The sequence below is a fragment of the Macaca fascicularis genome, chromosome 1 (genome assembly GCF_037993035.2).
Source record: "Macaca fascicularis isolate 582-1 chromosome 1, T2T-MFA8v1.1".
Taxonomy (NCBI): domain Eukaryota; kingdom Metazoa; phylum Chordata; class Mammalia; order Primates; family Cercopithecidae; genus Macaca; species Macaca fascicularis.
The window spans coordinates 17,490,305-17,501,952 of NC_088375.1; the positions used below are offsets into that span (position 1 = coordinate 17,490,305).

Genomic DNA, 11,648 nt, shown 5'->3' on the forward strand with positions numbered 1-11,648 from the left:
GGGGTTTCACCGGGTTAGCCAGGATGGTCTTGATCTCCTGACCTCGTGATCCGCCCGCCTCGGCCTCCCAAAGTGCTGGGATTACAGGCTTGAGCCACTGCGCCCGGCCCACCAATACCTTTTTAAAGTGTAGTTCCACACTGTGCGACTTGGCACACTATAGGGAATCTATAGGGAATCCACTCCTATGAAATTACCCTATAGATTACACCAACAAAAATATTCCAAGATAGACATAAGCATATGTTCATTGCAATGTGGTTATAGTGAGAAAACTAAATCCTGAATATCCATGAGTAAGGAATAAGCTAAATAAATTATGCTACCTTACAAATGGAATTCTATGCACTCTTAAGAAGTATTAATTACATCTAGATGTGCCAATGTATAAATATCTCTGAGAAATAGGAAGTGAAAAAAGAAAACAGCAACAGAATGAATATGGGAAAAAAATCCATGTTCTACAAATTTTAAAAGATAAGTATACACATACGTAAATATTTTTTTCCAGAGATAGTAATGGTTATCTTTGAAATGAAGGACTGCCGGATAGAAAGTCTATCGACTTTTGGCCGGGCGCGGTGGCTCAAGCCTGTAAAAAAACAAAACAAAACAAAAAAAGTCTATCGACTTTTCATTTCTGTTCTATCGACTTTTCATTTCATTTCTATCGACATTCCTATGCTGTGACGCACATTTTAAGGCTGTGCCTGTAATTTTTTTAACGTCCACAAAGGCTAGCTAGGAGGTGGGATTATAAACCATTTCTGTTTTCTTATTTTTTACTTATCCATATTTAAAAATAACTTAATGGATTTGTTATTTCAACAGGTTATTCTTCTCCGCTTGACCTCGAGTTACAGAGATGCCAGATGAAGTCAAAGAGGATACCAGATGCAGCCAGGCGGCTGGGGAGGCACGTACGTCTCAGCTGACCCAGGGCAGCTGTTCTCCAGGGCGCGGCTTGGCAATGGCGGCGGCCCCAGCGCCCGCATTCAGCCCAACCCACCAGGTCACCCCAGTCCAGTCCGTGGTGCTCAGATCCCCAAGCAATCACAGGTCTGAGGCCGAAAGAACTATGTGAATGTGTACGTGATATTAGGCGCACGCTCTGAACGAAGGGAAACCGAAGCACTTCAAGGGGCCGCGTTCAGAGGAGGGGAAAGACTGCAGGGTCTGGGTGTGATCCCTGCCTGGACTCTCTTAGAAGTTCCACTATCCTCTTCTCCAATGATTTGTCTTCCCATTCCAGAATTTCTTACCTTAACCTACTCAGCCTGAGTTAAATAAGCATCTGCATGCAGAAATAAGTAAGTGGGGGAATTTGTACTTTCCTGCAGTGAGCGTGCATTATTTTTCTCATCATACAAATCCGTTTTTAGACAACAATAAATGACCGATATAAGCCCACCTATTCGAAGGTATGCTTTCTACTGGAGTCCGTAGAGACCTTCAATCAGATCTGATGTGCTCCCACCAGGTAACCCACATTCTCCGCCTGGAAAGAAGGGCAGAAGCAAGCAGGGAGATTAAGGACATGAACAGTGATGGGGGACTGTGAGGACTGGCTGCACAATTCTCCTGGAGGGTGACTTACAAGCAGAGGGCGCAAGAGAATGGTAAAGAAAAAATACTGGTGTATGCATGCTTTTGGGTCTATTTAACTAGATTCTCCCAATTTCTCTTCCATCAATCTTTATAGGATTTGCTATGTATTTGCACTACTCAGCTCCATCCTGCTGACTTTATCATATTCTCACGCTGAATCGCGATGAGTAAATTGAGGAAGGAAGCAAGGATAAGTAGGGATGGTGCCACACTACCTCTCAGGCTGGGCACTAGAGGGCAGAAGCTTCCAGGAAATCTTTACAGGCAGACCCTCACTTCTAAAAATGCCCACAGATCTACAACGTTGGTGAACCTGGAGAACATTATCATAAGTGAAATACGCCAGACCCAGAAGGACAAACACTGCATATCTCACTCATGTGGAATCTAAACAGGTCGAGCTCACCATAACACACAGTAGTAGTAGAGGGGTTACCATGGACTAGGGGATGTTGGTTAAAGGGTACAAAATTTCAGTTATAAGGTGAACAAGGTCTGGAGACCTACTTTACAGCATGGTGACTACAGTGAATAATAATGTGTTGTGGAGTACGGTGGCCTCTGTAATCCCCACGACTCAGGAGGCTGAGGTAGAGGATTGTTTGAGCCCAGGAGTTTGAAACCAGCCTGGCCAAGGTAGGGAGATCCTATCTCAAAAAAAGGGGAAAAAATGTATACTTGAAATTTTGCTAAGAAAATAGATCTTAAGCATTCATACCACACACAAACAAACATGATAGATATGTGACTAGCTTGATTGTGGTAATCACTTCGCGATATATATGTAGATCAAAACTTCACATTGTACACCTTAAATATGTACAGTTTTTTTTTTTTAGATGAAGTCTCACTCTGTTGCCAGGCTGGAGTGCAGTGGCATGATCTCAGCTCACTGCAATCTTGACCTCCCGGGTCCAAGCGATTCTCCTGCCTCAGCCTCCCAAGTAATGGGGACTACAGGCACACACCACCACGCCCAACTAATTTTTGTATTTTTGGTAGAGACGGGGTTTCACCATGTTAGTCAGGATGGTCTCGATCTGTTGACCTTGTGATCTACCCGCCTTGGCCTCCCAAAGTGACAATTTTTTTTTTTTTGAGACAGAGTTTTTTTGCTCTTGTTTCCCAGGCTGGTGCACAGTGGTGTGATCTCAGCTCACTGCAATCTCCACCTTCCGGGTTCAAGCAATTGTCCTGCCTCAGCCTCCCCAAGTAGCTGGGATTACAGGCACACACCACCATGCCCAACTAATTTTGTATTTTTAGTAGAGATGGAGTTTCACCATGTTGTCAGGGTGGTCTTGAATTCCTGACCTCAGGTAATTCGCCCGCCTCGGCTTCCCAAAGTGCTGGGATTACAGGCGGGAGCCACTGTATCTGGCCAAATGTGTAGAATTTTTATTTGTCAATCATACTTCAATAAAGCCAGGGTTGGGGGCCGGAGATGATTGACGAAAGAGCCTCTGAATGCAAAAACGTTTAGGAATACCTTGACCAATTAGATTTGTTTGTATTTTCTTTTTTTAAATCCGTGCACGGCCGGGCGCGGTGGCTCATGCCTGTAATCCCAGCACTTTGGGACGCCGAGGCGGGCGGATCACAAGGTCAGGAGATTGAGACCACGGTGAAACCCCGTCTCTACTAAAAATACAAAAAAAAAAAAAAAAAAAATTAGCCGGGCGCGGTTGCAGGCGCCTGTAGTCCCAGCTACTCGGGAGGCTGAGGCAGGAGAATGGCGGGAACCCGGAAGGCGGAGCTTGCAGTGAGCCGAGATCCGCGCCACTGCCCTCCAGCCAGGGGGACAGAGCAAGACACCGTCTCAAAAAAAAAAAAAAATCTGTGCACAACAGTGACATAAAAAATAAAAATGGGAAAAAAATCAATGTCTAGCTAATTCTAAAACAGCTCTTTCAACATATTTACAACAAAAATTCTATGCGATATAAAGTATTTAGTGATTTTTTTAAAAATGCCCAAAGAGAGAAACACTCAACAGCCAATCGTGGCCACTATATGGTCTAAGTGTCTAAAACCACATCACGAAGTTGCTTGCTGTTCTATCAAAGTTCTGCCTTATGATGGGAAAAAACAATCCATGTTAAATTCAATTTTGGCCTTGTTAGGCTCATTTGCATGAGTTATCTTATGTAGACTTGATTTCCACAAGTGCTACCTCGGGGTCTTGGCTCCCAACTCTCTGATGATTCTTTGGCTGTGTCCTTCTGAGCAATATTTGTTTCTCTACAGGATGAATGCTGTCGGTGTTAGCGCTGAGAACCAGAGTCTATTCAGGATGGTGGGTGTATACAAAGGAGGGGGAACTGGGGCACAAAGAGAGGAAACTGGTCCCCGTTCTGTAGTTTGCTCCCCATTCCGGCCTGTTTTAACACAAAGGCAGGCGTTGTTGACAAATGTTGTAGGGGATACAGGGAGGTCTTCCACTTCCTGGTTTCAGATTGAACTCCACGTCACCTTTATCAAAATTCATTGAACAGCCCCCTGAGCTTTTGACCTGATCCTCCCTCTCTTTGTTGTGAGTTGCCATCTGCAGGGTCTCTGCTCCTGGCTGTGACACCTCCTTAGTCATCTTCTGGTGTCTCTCCTATGGGCACCACTACTTGCCCACAGTGGCTGTCCTAACAATCTCTCTCAACATTTTAATTGTCACCTTCTAGGTTAACCCCATTTAAAAAGAGGTTTTGTTTCGATCACACCTCTGGGATGTAACAGCTCAAACCACAGAGTTCCTGTTGTGCCTGCTACCAAATCATGTGGCTCCAGGAAATTCTGCGCTTTCCCACCATTTGCTGTTAATCAGTAAACTCCAAAGTTCCTACCAGTCCTGGCTGAGGGATTCAAAACAAGCCCAAGGCAACATTCTTACGCACACTGAGAACAACAGAAGAGTAATTCAGAATGAGATTTTAGGACGATAATTTTTAAAGTTACTTTTTAAATAAAATAAAAAACCATGCCCGTAAGGAAGGACACTGTAGCATTATCTTAGCTAAAAACTGGACGGAAGTATAGACCACTAAATGACTGGGTACTAGGCTGGCGCGGTGGCTCAGGCCTGTGATCCCAGCATGTTGGGAGGCCGAGGTGGGTGGATCACGAAGTCAGGAGTTCGAGACCAGCCTGGCCAACATAGTGAAACCCCCGTCTCTACTAAAAAAAAAAAAATTAGCCAGGTGTGGTGGTGGGCGACTATAATCCTAGCTACTTGGAAGGCTGAGGCAGAAGAATCTCTTGAACCCAGGAAGCAGAGGTTACAATGAGTCAAGATTGTGCCATTGCACTCTAGCCCAGGGCGACAGTACAAGACTCTGTCTCAGAAAAAAAAAAACAAAGACTGGGTCTTCAGTTAAAAGTGATCCAAATATACCTCGGACATTCAGACACTGCACTAGAATGTAATCATCACGAGGTAATCATCAGTACAGGCAATGGCTGGGCCCCGGGGTTAACCAACAGTGATTTAAGTTTCCATGAGACCAAGGTTAGTTGTGCTAACTGGTTTCCAAACAAGGTAAAAAAATACCACAGTAGGAACACGCTGTATCTCAAAGAGTAAAACAATATGTCAAATCTCTCCCTCTGCGTTACAAATGCCATTTGCATTACAATGGTAATACACTGTAAAGAAATGTTCTACTAAGTTTGTTAGATGAACTACATGTGCTCTGTTTCAAATCACGTACTAATAAAAGTGATCTAGGCCAGGTGCGGTGGCTCATGCCTGTAATTCCAGCACTTTGGGAGGCCAAGGCAGGGGTATTGCTTGAGATCAGGAGCTCAAGACCAGCCTGGCCAACATAGCAAAACCCCATTTCTACTAAAAATACAAAAAAAAAAAGCCAGGTGTGGTGGTGCACGCCTGTAGTCCCAGCTACTTGGGAGGCTGAGGCAGGAGAATCACTTGAACCCGGGACGAAGAAGTTGCAGTGAGCTGAGATTGTACCACTGCACTCCAGCCTGGGTGATAGAGCCAGACTGCATCTCAAAAAAAAAAAGTAATCTAGTTCTTTGATAGATTTGCATAATTCCCTAACTAGACTACAACTGATTCCCCTTAAGAAATGTCTGTAGGCTCTCTATGAAAAACAGTTTTTTTTGTTTTTTTTTTTTCTTTCTTTTTTTTTTTTTTTGAGACAGACTCACTCTGTTGCTCAGGCTGGAGTGCAGTGGCAGGATCACTGCTCACTGCAGCTGTGACCTCCTGGGCTGAAATGATCCTCCCACCTCAGCCCCTCAAGTAGCTGGGACTATAGGTGCAAACCACCAGTCCTGGCTAATTTTTTAATTTTTTGGTAGCATGGGGTCTCGCTAAGTTGCCCAGGCTAGTCTCAAACTCCTGGGCTTAAGTGATCCTCCCACCTTGGCCTCCCAAAGTATTGGAATTATAGGCATAAGCCAATTCACCAGGCCTAAAAATTAGGTTTTTTTTTAATACAACTTCCTGTGTAAATTGTGTTACTACTTTGTAGGATGCTTACTTTTTCTTGAAGGTGTTTTATTTCCCCCATGAACCTGTCAGCATCTTGAGAGAAGGGACAAGGAGTTCTTTTTTTCTAATTGGACAGCTCAGCATTTTGATTAAATGAACAGCAATGCCACTGAGGGTTGGCCTCCCGTGCTGAGATCTTGTCAGTGGCTACCAGAGGCTATGCAAGCCCCTGCTCCAGCCCAGTGCTTCCCCTTCTCTCTCCAAGGGGATCCTAGATTGGTTGAATTTATGGATCTGTTCCTGGCCTTCCCAGGCATGCAAGATCCCCAGGAAAAGGCAACGACCTGGCTCATCATCAAATCCATTTCTTGCTTCTGATCTTCTACTTCCTTTGCCTGAACCTTTGGCCACATATTTTGCCCCTTTGACACTGGTCCTTGGTATTGTTTTGTGGCTTACTCCCTCTCTTCAACACTTGCAGGATCTCTGTCCCCTGAACACTAGCATTAGGTTTTGAAATGTTCTTGTAATCCTTGTATTCACTTCTTTTATGGCATCTTTCTGATTCTCTGGTATCATGCTACCATCATTAACTCAGTGTCTCCCCTGGCTTTGTGATAGCCACACTTTCTTTCTTCTCTCTCTCTCTCTCTCTCTCTCTGTCCCTCTACCCTCCCCCCCTTCTCTCTCTCTCTCTCCCATCCATTTCTCATCCCCTGGGTTCTCAACCTGACTCTCAAACCCCATTTTGGCCTGACTCCAACAATGATACATAAACTTATGAACTTCAGTGCAGGCAGACATGTACGTAGAAGAACTTTGGATTCACCTACCTTTAAATACATCCTGCCTCTTGCTCTATGGAGGTATAACCTAACCTGGATGCCCAAAGGTAGCCATAGTGGAGAAATGTAAGGCCCCTAATAAACATCTATCCAACCTCTGTGCTTAGCACTCTGGGTTTTATGACGAACCACAGACTTTACAAATCTTACAATCTAGGCCGGGTGTGGTGGCTCACACCTGTAATCCCAGCACGTTGGGAGGCCTGAGGCGGGAGAATTGCTGGAACCTGGAAGGCGGAGGTCGCAGTGAGCTGAGATCAAGCCACTGCACTCCAGCCTGGGCAACAGAGCGAGACTCCATCTGAAAAAGAAAAGAAAAAATATTCGCCGGGCACGGTGGCTCTCGCCTGTAATCCCAGCCCTTTGGGAGGCTGAGGCAGGCGGATCACGAGGTCAAGAGATCGGGACCATCCTGGTCAACATGGTGAACCCTCGTCTCTACTAAAATACAAAAAATTAGCCAGGCGTGGTGGCACACATCTGTAGCCCCAGCTACTCGGGAAGCTGAGGCAGGGCAATCACTTGAACCCGGGAGGCGGAGGTTGCAGTGAGCAGAGATTGTGCCACTGCACTCCTACCTGGCAACAGAGCAAGATTCCATCTAAAAAAAAAAAATCTTACAATCCAGAAGGAGAGGAAAGGCAGAAACCCATATGCAATGTGAGACAGTACATGAACAAAACACAAATCTAGCGAGAAGTTTCAGAAAAGGGAGTGTTATGGTTTGAACTGTGTCCCCTTCTCATTATTCATACACTGGACTATGAACACTGAGTCCCAATCCCCAGTACCTCAGAATGGGACTTAATTTGGAAACGGGGTAATTGCAGATGTAATTGGTTAAGATGAGGTCAAACTGAAGTAGGGTGAGCCCTAATCCAAAATGATTGCAGTCTGTATGAAAAGGGGAAGGAGAGAGTCACCCATGCAGGGAGAATACCGTGTGAAGATGAAGACACAGATCAGAGATGGTTTCAAATGAGTTTCCATATTCAGTCTCAATGATATTCATAACATCTTGTAATCCTTGTATTCGCTTCTTTGAATACAAGGTGCTTTAAGGACTAACACTAGGAAATGCAACCGGAGCAGTTCTGAAACAGATGTCAGAAAGCATGGGTTCAAGGAAAGAGGTCATGTTGATCTAGCTTTTTTTTTTTTTTTTTGAGATGGAGTCTTGCTCTGTTGCCCAGACTGGAGTGCGGTGGTGCGATCTCGGCTCACTGCAACCTCGCCTCCCAGGGTCAAGCGATTCTGCTGCTGCAACCTCCTGAATAACTGGGATGACAGGTATGTGCCACCATGTCCAGCTAATTTTTGTATTTTTAGTAGAGACGGGGTTTCACCATGTTGGTCAGGCTGATCTCAAACTCCTGACCTTGTGATCCACCCACCTCAGCCTCCCAGAGTGCTTGGATTACAGGCGTGAGCCACCCCACCCAGCCGATGTAGCTTTTTAAAAGTGGCAAAGCCACTTACCTCCTCAGTGACTCAGTTTTGTCTACAAAAAGATAGCAACATCCCCACCTTTGTTTTACTCTCTCAAAAATGCGATGAGGGTAAATGAGATTAAAAGATGTTTATGATGTGGGGAAATAATTTAAAAACAGATAGATACAAGCTTTGAGCAATAGAAATGTGTGTATGTGTGTTGTCTATGGATACACTTATACATATCCATATGTACATGTGTGCCATTAGATGGCAGCAGGAAGCTAATTCATAACAAAGTCAGCTTCAGCCAAGTTTTTCCCTTTATCAGACAGATTTCTTGTGACTTGGTCTCACTGACTCAGTCTCAACAGGATTCTCTATGTCTCTGTCTCTGTCTTCTCTCTCTTTTTCCCTGTCTCTTTCCTCTCTTTCTACCCCTTCTCCCTCTCTCCCCAACTTAAAGAAAACACCTTTTATTAAATTATGAAAAATGCCAAATGTGGCCGGGCGTGGTGGCTCATGCCTGTAATCCCAGCACTTTGGGAGGCCAAGGCGGACAGATCACAAGGTCAGGAGATCTAGACCATCCTGGCTAACACGGTGAAACCCCGTCTCTACTAAAAATACAAAAAATTAGCGGGGTGTGGTGGCAGGCGCCCGCAGTCCCAGCTACTCGGGAGCCTGAGGCAGGAGAATTGCGTGAACCCGGGAGGCGGAGCTTGCAGTGAGCCGAGATCGCGCCACTGCACTCCAGCCTGGGCCACAGACCGAGACTCCGTCAAAAAAAAAAAAAAAAAAAAAAAAAGCCAAATGTTCACAAAAGGAGAATAGTACAGTGAGCCCTCATCAACCCAACACACAAATTCAACTAATTCTGCCATACTTGCTTCAACTCTCCATCCATTCTTCTCTCCTTCCCTCACTCCCCACTGAATTTTAAAGCAAATCTCAGACTTCACGGTTTTCCACCTATATACTTCAATATGCATATGTAAAAATTATGATCATATCCATACATAATCATAATACCATTGTGAAACTTATAACATGAATGATAATTTCTTAGAATCTTATCATGTCTCTTTTCAAAGGTTTGAAACAAGAATGATGGCCATATTTTACATAATTTATAATTTAGCAAATAGAATATTTGAATAATAAACCAATTCCATTTTGAAGGTTTCTGATGTAGCACTCTGTTTAAAAAAAAAAAAAAAAAAAAAAACTACTTGAGAAAAGTATGGATTGATTGTATTGGAAGTTGCAAGGCCTGAGGAATGTTTTCCCATGATTTTAGTCCTTCTCATCAATGTTCTATGCCTCAGTTCTGGTAACCCCAGAATGATGCTGTTACCTGACAGTATTCTAATGAAGATTAAAGAAATAACATCTGTTAATCTTATTAAGTTCACTGAGGCAGGATGGGGCTGGGTGCTGGTAAATGGAGCAGATAAATGATGTGAGCCATCTACACTTTATTTTTCACATTGAAAAGTCATTATAGAGAAACTTTCTCCTTTGGTGCACGTACTGATACTTCAGAGCACGTATGAACTATGGTAGGTAGGAAAGTCGTGCCAGAGACTACCTCTTAGTAACCTTAGCAGAAAATTACAGCGTAATGCCTACAGCCCTGGGAAGAGACACATATAAATCCATTTCACACCATGTGGAGTTTACATAACTGAATCAGAATTTTTAAAAAGGAATCTGGTTGATAATTGTTCCAGAATAAATCAACTCAATTTTTCAGTAAATATCAAAAACATTCATAAGACCTAGGTATTCTACTTTCAGCAATTTATACTAAGGAAATAAACATAGATGGAGGCAAAGATGCAGTTACAAGGACGTATGTGTCAGTGTTGTTTATAAAAACAAACTTTTAAAAAATAACCCTTAAATATTCAACAACAGAGATGGGTGAATAAACTGCATTATAGAACCATGATGGGATACTTTGTAGCTATTAAAAATCACCTGGTAGGAATACATTGATTAACATGTAAATGTTTTGACAATATCTTTAGTGAAAAAAATCATGTTATAAAATAGTAAATGCTGGGCACGGTGACTCACACTTGTAAGTCACACTTTGGGAGGCCGAGGCAGGTGGATCACCTGGGGTCAGGAGTTCAAGACTGGCCTGCCCGACATGGTGAAACTCCATCTCTACTAAAAATATAAAAATTAGCTGGGCATGGTGGTGCATGCCTGTAATCCCAGCTACTCAGAAGGCTGAGGCAGGAGAAGCGCTTGAACCCAGGAGGCGGAGGTTGCAGTAAGCCAAGAGCATACCACTGCCCTGCAGCCTGGGTGACAGAGTGAGACTCCGTCTCAATAATAATAATAATAATATAGTATAAAGGCATCAATTCCTCTTTAGTTTAGCTGTATTTATACATGTGCACATATACCTGTGCACACACACACACAGAAATGAGATTAGAAAGACATGGAGTAAACATAATGCTAATAGCAGTTACCTCTATAAGCAGAATTATAAAAGCTTTTTTTTTTTTCTGCCTCTAGGTTTTTCTATAATGTGCATATAAAAAATAAGTAAAAAATATTTTTCTTTCAAAAATTTGACTAGCAGATCTGGCAACATGGAAGACAGACCTAAAGTAGAATGCCACATACTATAAACACAAAGAAATAACAGATACAAGGAAAATAGAAAAGCAAATCCCTTAGAAATGTGGAAGGATCTGAATACGGATTGGGATGCACATTAATTAACAAAGCAGCTGCTCACAGTTGGAGGCAAGGTGGAGATGAGGTCAGTGTTCCCTGATAACAAACCAGACAAAGATGTCATACACATGCCAAAACACTACAGACCAGTATCTATGAATACTAACACAAAAATCCTCAACAACGTACTAGCAAACTGAATCCAGCACATAAAAAGGATTATACATCATGACCAAGTGAAATTTATCCCAGTCATGTGATATTTGAACATCAATGAATGTAACAGCCATATCAAGAGAAGAAAGGACAAAAATTGTATGATCATTGCAACAGATGCAGAAGCACATGATAAAATCTGACACTCTTTCATGATAAAATACTCAACAAACTAGGACTAGAAGGGAACTTCATCAGCCTGATAAAGGGTATTTATGAAAAACCCACAGATAACATCACACTTAATGATAAAAGACTAAAAGCCTTCTCCCTAAGATCAGGAGCAAGACAAGGATGCCTACTTTTGCCACTTCTGTTCAACATTGTACTGGAGGTTCTAGACAGAGCAATTAGGTAAGAGACAAAAATAAAAGGCATCAAGATTGGAAAGGAAGTAAAAC

At 43.1% G+C, this 11,648-nt stretch overlaps 1 long non-coding RNA gene across 1 annotated transcript; it reads right to left on the reverse strand.

The window, feature by feature from the left end:
• Positions 1-440: 440 nt before the first annotated feature.
• Positions 441-7,202, reverse strand: LOC141407276 (uncharacterized). Its single transcript, XR_012415740.1, has 3 exons — positions 7,079-7,202; positions 1,412-1,498; positions 441-592 (listed from the first exon to the last, which is right to left on the reverse strand). It is a non-coding gene; the product is annotated as an uncharacterized lncRNA (long non-coding RNA).
• Between the last annotated feature and the right edge of the window lie 4,446 nt (positions 7,203-11,648).